The following is an 11,676-nucleotide window of genomic DNA, read 5'->3' as shown; positions in this document are numbered from 1 at the left end:
AGCCGCCTGTGGCACAGTCCAGCACTGAAGTGAGCCAAGAGGCTTTACCTGTGAGTGCAGGTAAAGGAGAGAGCCTGCTCTGAAAGGAGGGTTATATAACAGATCGAGTTCTGGATCAGACACAGAGGTTCCCCACAGGACGCCTCCGCAGGATGGTCCACAGAGGGGAAAGTCCTGGGTCACACCTCAGGTCTGAATGTGCAGCATGACGATGAATCCACCGTATTAGGGGCAAAAGGACTGCACATGTACAACAGTCACATGTCAAGCAGCTTCAAATGTACAAAAACATGTCTCTACACCTTTTCACAAACCTCTGAATATACTTTTTCTTTTATAGAGCATTTTGAAAAGAGGTAGAAGGCTGTGGTCCAATGAAATCAACAAAAAATAGACAAGGACACCACAACCAGGAGCTGGAGATCTTAACCCTTTATCACAGCGGTTCCCAACCTTTTTTGGCTCATGACCCCATTTTAACATCACAAATTCCTCACGACCCCAGAACAGACTTGTTTTTGCTAAAATTCATTTGTTTTTGATCATGTAATAGTTTGTTATATTATGTTGCAAATACATGTTAATTTTAGATGAGTCTATTTAGTCTATTTAATGTATATTATTATGGACGGAGGCAGAAAAGCCAGGTGTAGATTACTGCACAAAGTGAGAATTTGATTTTCCTTGGTCAGGATATGTACAGTCAGTCCAGCTTGGATTTACAAGGCTGACAATTAATACTGAACAAACAAGAACTCAAACTATGAATTATGAAAGAGCTGCAGCATCTGAAACTGACCACAATGAACATTTGAAAGATAAACAGTACCACAGTGCTTCAGTTTCAGCTTCACAGGGGAATTTGATTTTGATAGGTTTTTACTAAATAAGACACTCAGAATGTACATCAGTAACAGATTTAGGATGTTGAACATGAATTGTGAACTGGAACACACTGAACAACAAGTATTTGAATTTTGGCCCAGTTGTTTTTGTTTTGGGGCTCTTTTTTTCCTACATCAGTCCAGCTACTCCAAAAAGCAGGTACACTGTCAAAACTCAGAAAAAAAAAAAAGGAAGAAAGAAAGAAAAAAGGTCATTCACCACAACAGCACAAACAACAGCAAAAAAAACCAAGAAAAATGGTGTAAAAAAAAAAAAAAAAAATCACTCACTGCTCTGTCTTTTTGCCCCCCATTCCACAGGCAGCAGGGGGTGCACTGAGCATGCTCAGATGTCTATGGAAGGAACAAGGTCTATTCCATCAGCATGTTTGGATATTTGTACTATTGAGAAAATGGTTGAATTTTTTGAATGTTTAAAATAAATCATACATTCAGAATGCTCACCACAGACACGTCAGGGGTTAAAGGGTTAACTGTTCAGTCGTTCAGTTATCATAATCACATTCTACAACATTTTGGTGCTCAATATGAAAGAAAAACTCACTTACCTCTTATTTTCCAAATAATTTACAAGAGAAGTCTATTGATAATCAGTGGCATTCAGCATCATTCTGATCAAACTAAAGCAGATAATCATTAACCTGACGACAAGAGGGTATCAAAAGAATAACACAGGAGAGGACAGAAGGAACACTAGAGAAGAAAGTAGCATCAGTTGTGTGGAACTGTTTCAGGTACATAAAGATATTTGTACTGTTATTGTAAGTCTACAGTATTTATACATATTGTAGAAAAAAAAGACTCCATTGTGGATAATAGCTGTGTGTTAATGGATTTAAACTGATACAGTTTTCTTTGAAGACTTTAGTGATAAGATTTTAAAATAAATTTGATATTTGACAGGAGTTACAGTCAGCGTGTTAAGCTCCTCATGATTTATTTTGTATAAAACATTAGCAGCCACTTTATAAACCAGTATACTATAGCTCCATAATGGAGACAAAAATAAAGTGGGCTGCAAGAATTCTTCTGAGATATTTATTGTATGTACACACTTTTTGTTTTCCCTTTTGTGTTTCTTGTCAGAGTTCTTGGTAGGTTTTCATTTTTACTTATTCAACAGCTAATAAAGGGAGGAGACACTGGGAGCTTTTTCATTACCCAGAACCTTAGTCACATGTATTAAACGAAGGAGTCAGAAGTCACATCTAACTTCACCTGCCTTTCCACTGTGGAAAATAACGTCAGCCAACATTAGCTAGTGCCAACTACCAAGGTAACCTTGGCTTCTCTGACCTGTAGAGTAAGAGTCAGGATGTCAGCAGGACTATATGTAAAACAACCTTGGGGTCGGGACCCCATGTGGGGTCACCTGAATTTACTAGTAATTGATAAAAAAAAAAAAATAATAATAATAATAAAGTACCAATAAAAAATATATGGTGAGTTGACAGTGACAATCCCAAAACATTAAAGACATGACAAACTGTGAAGCTGAAACTGAAGCACTGTGGTACTGTTTATCTTTCAAATGTTCATTGTGGTCAGTTTCAGATGCTGCAGCTCTTTCATAATTCATAGTTTGAGTTCTTGTTTGTTCAGTATTAATTGTCAGCCTTGTAAATCCAAGCTGGACTGACTGTACATATCCTGACCAAGGAAAATCAAATTCTCACTTTGTGCAGTAATCTACACCTGGCTTTTCTGCCTCCGTCCATAATAATATACATTATATAGACTAAATGTCCTCTAAAATTACCATTTATTTGCAACATAGTATAGCAAACTATTACATGATCAAAAACGAATGAATTTTAGCCAAAAAAAGGTCTGTTTGAATATCTGGGGTCGTCAGAAATGTGTGATGTTAAAATGGGGTCATGAGCCAAAAAAGGTTGGGAACCACTGGTATATGATGAATGCCAGACTATTAAACCGATGAAAATGTCAGTATTGAGGATGATGTTTGAAAATGAAGCATACTGATGAGGAAGCAGGTGCATCTTCAGGGTTTCATTTGAGGACCTAATAAGCATTCATAGAAGTAGGCATTACGTGTTAGGTAATCAGCAAAATAAGCACTGTGTCTTGAGTTTATTCTGAAAATAATCTGAGTATAAAGCAGTTCAATAATTCTGTTATACAATATTGAAAAACAATATAAAATCACCCTAAAAATTAAAAGCTCCATAGTAAATGTTTATATGCAAACCCTATATATTGTTTTCATCATCATATCATCTTATTATACACAGGAAACCAAGAAAAAAAAAGTAAAATGAATAAGTAAATAAATTTTAAAAATCCATTGGTCAGTTTGATGGACCCCATGATTTTAAGTCTAAAACACAATAATAAACTTAATTCACTTAAACAGCACAAAATATCAGAAGCACAAGTCCTATAAAGTCTCAGAAAATATCCTCAGATAAATAAATGTGAGACATTATTTTATTAAAAATATGACAAATAGAACCGGAAATTAAATATTTTTTCTGTTGTTATAAGAAATTGTGAAAAACTCATTTAGTCAAGGTAAATTTCTGACCTCAATCTGATGCTTAAATGATACTTAGCGGCTCTAATTTAACAGCATTCACTAAAATACAGTAACTTTTACACATTATTAATTTTTAAAAAGAAAAAAATAAACTATAGCATTCTGAAATCCAGTTCTTATTATAGAACTCACTGCTTCTGGTCCAAAATGAAAGAACAAAAAAAAAAAAAAAAAGAATTAAGTGTAAGTCAGCTTTTGAGTTTTTATCACCCATGCCTTCATCATCCTCCAAAGCAGTGTGTGTGATTTTGTGGTTTTTGACATTTTATGTGAAGTTACAATTGTGGTCAAAGTGTTAAAGGCTTTGGCTCTGTTTGTGAAGGTGAGTCTGAAAGGCTGCTGATCAAGGACTAAAAACGAACACGTCAGCTTTAGAGTGAGCTGAATGTGAATGTGAAGTTCACCGTGTGCGTGATGAGTCTCTGTACTGGCCTCTGATTCAGACTTTTCAAAGTAAAACCAACAGCGGCTTGTGTTAATCAGATCACCACAGCTCCTCGTGCCAGGGGCTTTAATTAGAACTCAGGATCTACCTTTATTGGAACACAATGGAAAATGACCGTTTCCTTGATCACACCTACTATACATCAACCAGAAAAAAAAAAAAAGAAAATTAGTTGGTGTCTTATGTAACATATTACAAATTAATGTACAGAAATAAAAGTAAGTTGCAGAAACATGAACGGCCCTGTCTGCTCCGCATGAATGAGGGAATGGGTGACTTTAGCTGTAAAAATCTGTGAAATAGAAGAATATTATGTTTCTAAATCATGTAAACACACACCATGGCGTTTCTCCTGTCCGCTCTTTGTAAGTAAGTAAAGTAAGTAATTTATTCGTCCATTTAACAAAACCTGATGTATACATATATACAGTTTGAATTTCGGTATTAAACGTGTGCGAAAAGGTGTGGGCAGAAGTGACAGCTTATTTATGCCTACCCTATTTACAAAAAGGAAAGTTGCAGAAACAAAACAAGATAACAAGATGGTGCAGTTTTAAACAATAACACTGGTCAACAACAAATTTATTGTTTAAGTTTTTTGAGCTGATTTAGGATAATTTTGGTGTGCTGAATCCAAAAATCACATTAATTTTGCTCAATCAGGTCAACTTTCTGAACTATGCTACATATTGGCTTTTTAACATTTTTGCTTACATTTATGGGCATTTTCACATCATATGATTCAAAATTCTTTCATATTTCTTGCAATAAATGAGTTCTGAAGATTTTACTTTTGCCAATTTATGATTAATGTTTTTTTTAATATTACAGGTGAATGAAATGGCTTCGACTAGAAGATCTTGCAAAAATAAGCCTAATGTATTCTGCTACATCTGCGGTGGATACACCATTGTACCTAACAGGAATCAAGTGATCAAATGATTTTTTTTCTCTTAAAACCTATTTTGGGTGAGAACTATATAAAAAAAATCAACTGATAAAGTCACAAAAATGTAATTAATTTTGTGAGAAGATCAAATTTTTCAAAATCAAATTAGCAAAAAAACCTGACCTGACTGAGAAAAACAGATGTCCTTTTTGGATTTAGCGGTGCAAAATGGTCCTAATTCAGTTGCAAAAACCTAGACAACTTGAAAAAAACATTTTTTTGTAACCCAGTGTAATATAATCTAAGCAAAATCTTAGATTCACACTGATAACTGGCTTAGTTTATCCAGGTAATTTATATTTATTGAATTCCTTAGTTTTAAACATCCTTTTTTAAATGTGGTGACTGATGTGCATGTCTTTAATTCTTTATCAAGGTTGTTCTATAATTTTACTCCAGTTACAGATATATGGGGTGTCGCAAAAAAAAAATGTATACACACTTGAAATAATTGTAAAGTAGGTGTTTATTAAAATTCATTTAATTTTCCAAACGTAATAGAATTTACAAACATCATTTTATTGTTTTGTCACAGCCTGTTTTCAAACTGATGTCCGTTCTGGTCCGGACACTGCTGACAACGCCAAGCAATGGAATCACACACATCACCAAACAATTCCCTTGGTATTTGCGTGCATTCACGTTCAATGTCTGCTCTCAATTCAGCAACTGTTGCAGGTCTCACAGTGTAGACTTTGTCTTTTAGGTATCCCCATAAAAAAAGTCTAGTGGTGTGAGGTCTGGTGAACTTGCCAAACAGGTGGACTGGATGGAGGGGTTTCGTTGAATACCCTCCGCGTTCACCAGACCTCACACCACTAGACTTTTTTTTAATGGTTTTTGTGGATACCTAAAAGACAAAGTCTACACTATGAGACCTGAAACAGTTGCTGAATTGAGAGCAGACATTGAACGTGAATACACGCAAATACCAAGGGAACTGTTTGGTGATGTGTGTGACTCCATTGCTTGGCGTTGTCAGCAGAGTCTGGACCAGAACGGACATCATTTTGAGAACATGCAGGGACAAAACAATAAAATGATGTTTGTAAATTCTATTACATTTGGGAAAATTAATAAATAAATAAATTTTAATAAACACTTACTTTGCAATTATTTAAAGTGTGCATACACGTTTTGGGACACCCTGTACATTTGCCTTTTTTGTTGATCCTTGCCTTTATCATCTTGAACATTCTGGTCCCCCTAAGGTTGTACTTGGACTCTCTGGCTGAGACCAGCTCCTGTATGCAGGGTGGAAGTCGGTAGTTGTGTGCCTTATAGATGAATACAGCAGTGTGGAGGTTAAGCAGATCTTCTAATTTCAGAACATTTGTACTGATGAAAAGTGGATCGATTGGTGCAAAGTAATCCTTCCAAAGTAATCCAAAGTAATGTTGTGCCTTCTTCAAATAACAACTCATGGATGGTTATTTCAACATTCAGTGAAATAACAGTGGTTTATAATCTTTTCGTGCTGCATCAGCTGATAGTTTACGTTACAGCTCTGTTAGCTTAGCTCTGTTTAGAGACAGAAAACAGTCCCAGTAAAACGTTAAATCACCGTTTGAGTTGTCAGTATCTGCACTAAACATCTGTTTGGAATCATCCAAAGAAGGTCAGAACTGTCACAGCTTATTCTGAACCATGGATCAACAAATAGTGAATTTAGCAAAGACAGTAACATCACATAATAATTTTATACCTTAATAAACCTTGTAATTAAAGTCCCCCTTGTAGCAGAAACATTGTGATTTCATCATTAAACTCCGCTGTTTTCATTTAGAGCTGAGTCCAGTGGAGAAAACAATAATGCTGCTTCTAGCTTTTGTCAATCTGTCACTTTTTTTTTGACTCTAGAAGTTGTTTCTTAGGGATTCTCATCCCATCTCCACACTTTCAGATGCTTTGGACAAAGGCTGTAACCCTAACCCTATCCCTGATGTTTATAATAACCCTGTGCTCTGTGATGTGGAATTTTAATACTTCACAGATTTATTTCACATCTTAACTATAATGAAATAAATGTACAAACTACACAATAATAATCTGAATCCCAGTTGATGTAAAATGACCTCAGATACACGGTAACAGAGTTCAATTCTCTGATCTGATGTTTTCTTTTACTCAAGAGCTCTTGAAGGTAACATCTCTGTTATATTTACAGTCACTCTGAGAGTTTAGTCTTTTAATCAGGCCTTTTTTTTTTTCTTTTTTTTTTTGAAATCATCTCAGTTTTCTCTTTGATGATTCCGCCCTGCCATCACATGACCTTTCCCATCATACCTCTGGACAGCAGGGTTGCACTTTTTGGCAGTGCTTGTAAAGTTTCCAGAGCGACAGCCTTCTTCTGTTGATCTGTTTTATTTCAGGCGGCAGTAAGGCTGGATGTGAGTGTATCAGAGGATCAAACAGATTATCCACAACAAGATTTAAACACAGACAGCAAGCAGCGGCCAGGTTTCCTCCCTGTGTTGCCTCACAGATCGTCTTTTCCTGGTATAACCTGCAAATGCATTTGTTTTCTAGGGAGTTTGGAACCAGGCCGACTGTGGAAACTCCTCATTAATACCTTGCTATAAGTGATAATGAGGAGTTCCTTACCTGTCTCACCTTCAGTGATCAAGGCCTGTGAATTAAAATTATCCTGTAAATCGAAATAATGACTTGGAGCCTCTCCACATTAATAATAATATCTTACTAATCTCATATTTTCCTACTCCATTTACAAGAATTCAGTGAAGAAAAGTGTTGATTATTCTAGGTACTCATCACCAGTGGACTAGTGTCCCTGAAGAAGAGGGTATACTCTCAATTTTTGCCCTTTTTCTTTTTTTTAATGTTTAATGTTGTAAATTCCACTACCAAGACAGTTTTAGAATCAAAAGATGAAATTATGTCAGTTAAAAACAACGTGCGTGAATGTCATTGCACTGAAAGCCACTGACTGTCCAGTTTCATTCAACTGGAATTTGTGTTTTCATTATGTACATCTAGGTATATTTTTATGAAGAAGACACTGGACCACATCACACTGGTCCTCAGATCACTACAATGACTTCCTGTTAGTCAAAGGATAGAGTTCAAAATTTTACTCCTGGTCTACAAAGCACTGAAAGGACCTGAACCCAATACATCCCAGACTTTTTAGTTCCCTATGAAACATCCAGATCCCTGGGATCATCAGGGACAGGTTTACTGTGTGTTCCCAAAATCAGAACCAAACAAAGTGCAGCAGCATTCAGTTCTTCTGCTCCTCACCTTTGGAACAAACTTCCTGAATACCTGAGGTCTGCTCAAACTGTCAACTCATCTAAATCAGGCCTGAAAACATTATTGTTTACTGCAGCTTTCCCTTAAACTGTTAAATAATGTATTTTAATTGAACTTTAAAATCACACTGTATTGCTGATGATTTTAATGTCTATTTTAATGTTTTTATATTTTAACTTTCTCTCATTTTAAATGTATTTTTATGCCTCTACTGTGATGCTTTTATGTTTTATGTAAACCACTTGGAATTGTCCTTTACATGAAATGTGCTATACAAATAAACTTGCCTTGCCTTATGTTGTTCCTAGGTTACCATGCATATTCTTGACACAACTGCCTTTCCCTGTTTTATAATTTCAGTTGAATAGATATTGGGTATTTCACCGTCCATCACTGAGGGCCCTCTCAAGCTCTGGTCCTGGGTAATTGCCTAATTTACCTACCGTGTTACGGTGGCTCTGAGGCTGACTGTGACCTACAGCTGATAAAACCCAAGTATGAGCTATAACTGTCCTTTAAGGTACATGTTCATCACACAAACTATGAAACTCCTCACTGTCTTGATTGTCTAGTTCTTTGTTGCTGCAGCTTCACACATTGTTGCTCACGTCATTGCTGTTATTATTTGTATATTTCATACTAAACACTGTTTGTGGCTATAAATCACAAGTGTTAAACATGCGGCCCGGGGGCCAAATCCGGCCCACCAAATGGTCCAGTCCAGCTCATGGGATGAATTTGTGAAATGCAAAAATTATATTTAAAATATGAACAATTCTTTTAGTTCAGGTTCCACATTCAGACCAATTCAATCTCAAGTAGGTCAAACCAGTAAAATACTATCATAATAACATGTAAATAATGACAACTCCAAATATTTCTCTTAATAAATGTAAATATTTTCATGTATTTACACTAAAACAAAGTAGAATTTTGCAAAAAATGTGAATAACCTGAAATGTCTTTAGAGAAGTAAGTACAATTAAAGCCGCAAGTGGCATCTAAAGGCCCTCGCCAAGGGCACGTCCAGTGGAAGTATGCACATCGTTCAACAGGTGGCGCTGTAGCACCAAATTTCAGTTTCTTCTGATGAATGGGTGTAGGCCTGGGAGATTGACAACTGATTCAAATTTGAGGGAAATCATTGCTCGTATCTCCGAACTAAGGAAATTTTTGTATAAGTAAATCTGTAGGGGGCGCTATGCAGCTAATTAAATTTCTTCAATTGAATGGGTGTAGGCCTGCAAGATGAGTCAAATTTGAGCCAAATCGGTGTTCATATGTCCGAGGTGATGCAATTTTTGTGAAGGTGAATTTGTAGGGGGCGCTAGTGAGCGAAATGGCAATTTCTTTTGATAAATGGGTGTAGGCCTGGGATATTGACAACTGATTCAAATTTGAGCCAAATCGGTGTTCGTATGTCTGAAGTGAAGTAATTTTCATAAAAGTAAAATTGTAGGGGGCGCTACAGCTCCAAATTTCAAATTTTTTAAATAAATGGGTGTAGGCCTGAGAGATAGACGTCTGAGTCAAATTTGAGCCAAATTGGTGTTCGTATGTCCGAACTGAATCAATTTTAATAAAAAAAATTTTTAAAAACTTGTAGGGGGCGCTGTAGTGTGAAATTTCAGTTTCTTTCGACAAGTAGGTGTAGGCCTAGGAGACAGATGTCTGAGTCAAATTTGAGCCAAATCGGTGTTCGCATCTCCGAACTGATGTCATTTTTGTAAATGTACATTTGTAGGGGGCGCTATAGAGCGAAATTTAAAATTCTTTTAATAAATGGGTGTAGGCCTTGGAGATGGACATCTGAGTGTAATTTGAGCCAAATCGGTGTTTGTATGCCTGAGCTGAAGCAATTTTTGTAATGGTAAATTCGCAAAGAAACTTTGCAAAGTTTGCGACGTTGTCACACAAAAATGGTGACACCAATCCAAAAAATTCGGCTAACTTTTGATGCCCCACTTCTCTAGATACTGTACACCAATTTTGAGCTCATTTGGCCAAACGGCCAAGGAGGAGATAGTTAAAATACGACGTCAGCGAAAACGCTGACTCAGCATTTTGGAAATTTCAATCCAATATGGCCGACTTCCGGTTGGTTTAGGGGTGTGGCCACAATAATATTTTTGTTTGTCTCCTCATGATGAATCTGTGTACCGATTTTCGTGGCTCTATGACAAACTTTATGTTGGACGTGCTCCCATTGACGTAATGCATTTCCACTTTTCAAGGGGGCGCTTCAGCAACATTTCTTTACTGACATCTACGAAACCTATATGTAAATTCAATTTTGCACATTTCTGAATTTTGGACAAAATTTGGTGAGTTTTCGTAAATGTTAAGGGGGTCAAAATTGAGCTCAAAGCGCAGGAGAAAGAAAAATAAAACAAAAAAATAAAAAATAAAAAAAATATAAAAATAATAATAATCTGAGCAAGAACAATATAGCCGTTTCCATGGTAACCACATATTTGGCCTTATGTGAAAGCTCTCGAGGTCCCCCACATGTCTGTGGGGTCAGATGTCACATGTCGTGCACTTACGCCCACGTGGCTGACCCCGACTTGGCGTGTCCCATTGACTCCCATTCATTCTGAGCAGGTGTAAATATGCGATTTGTGCACATGTCATGTACATCTTCGGAAAGGTTTCAGTGCCGTGAATGTGAATATGTGTGAGAGTGGCGACAGTGGCGAAAGGCGACCACGTCACTGGCGATTTTGTCCCCATGCGCCCACTGCAGACTCAATAGGCCCTGCGCCGGCTTTACTCGGCTCAGGCCTAAAAAAAAAAAAATAAGTAAAGAAAAATAATAAGAATCTGAGCAAGAACAATATAGCCGTTTCTATGGCAACCACATATTTGGCCTTATGTGAAAGCTCTCGAGGTCCCCCACATGTCTTTGGGGTCAGATGTCACGTGTCGTCCACTTACACACATGTGACTGACCCCGAGTGGGCGTGTCCCATTGACTCCCATTCATTCTGAGCAGGTGTAAATATGCGACTTGTGCACATGTCATGTACATCGTCGGAAAGGTGTCAGTGCGGTGAATGTGAATGTATGTGAGAGTGGCGAAAGGCGACCGCGTCACTGGCGATTTCGTCCCCATGCGCCCACTGCAGACTCAATAGGCCCTGCGCCGGCTTTACTCGGCTCGGGCCTAATTTTAACAATATTCTGCCTGTTACTCAATGTTTTGTGTATTTGTAGATCCACTGTGATCTATAAGTTATAATGTACATGTGTAAATGATAAACTGAGGCAGAATATTGTTAAAATTACACTTATTTTTGCCAGTTTGTTCATGTTTTTCACATCTTTTGTACTCTGTAGATGTAAACCTTTTCATGATGTAAATCAACTTTTTTCGCTCTAAAACATAGAGAAAAGTTTTGGAGTTGACATTATTTATATATTATTATGTTATTATTTGACTGGTTCGGCCCACTGCAGATCAAATTTAGCTGAATGTGGCCCCTGAAATTAAATGAGTTTGACACCCCTGCTGTAAATGAACTGCTCTGGGACCATCACTGTC

Source organism: Sphaeramia orbicularis, chromosome 14 (assembly GCF_902148855.1).
Source record: "Sphaeramia orbicularis chromosome 14, fSphaOr1.1, whole genome shotgun sequence".
In the NCBI taxonomy this organism is placed as follows: Eukaryota; Metazoa; Chordata; class Actinopteri; order Kurtiformes; family Apogonidae; genus Sphaeramia; species Sphaeramia orbicularis.
This window is presented reverse-complemented; position numbering follows the sequence as displayed.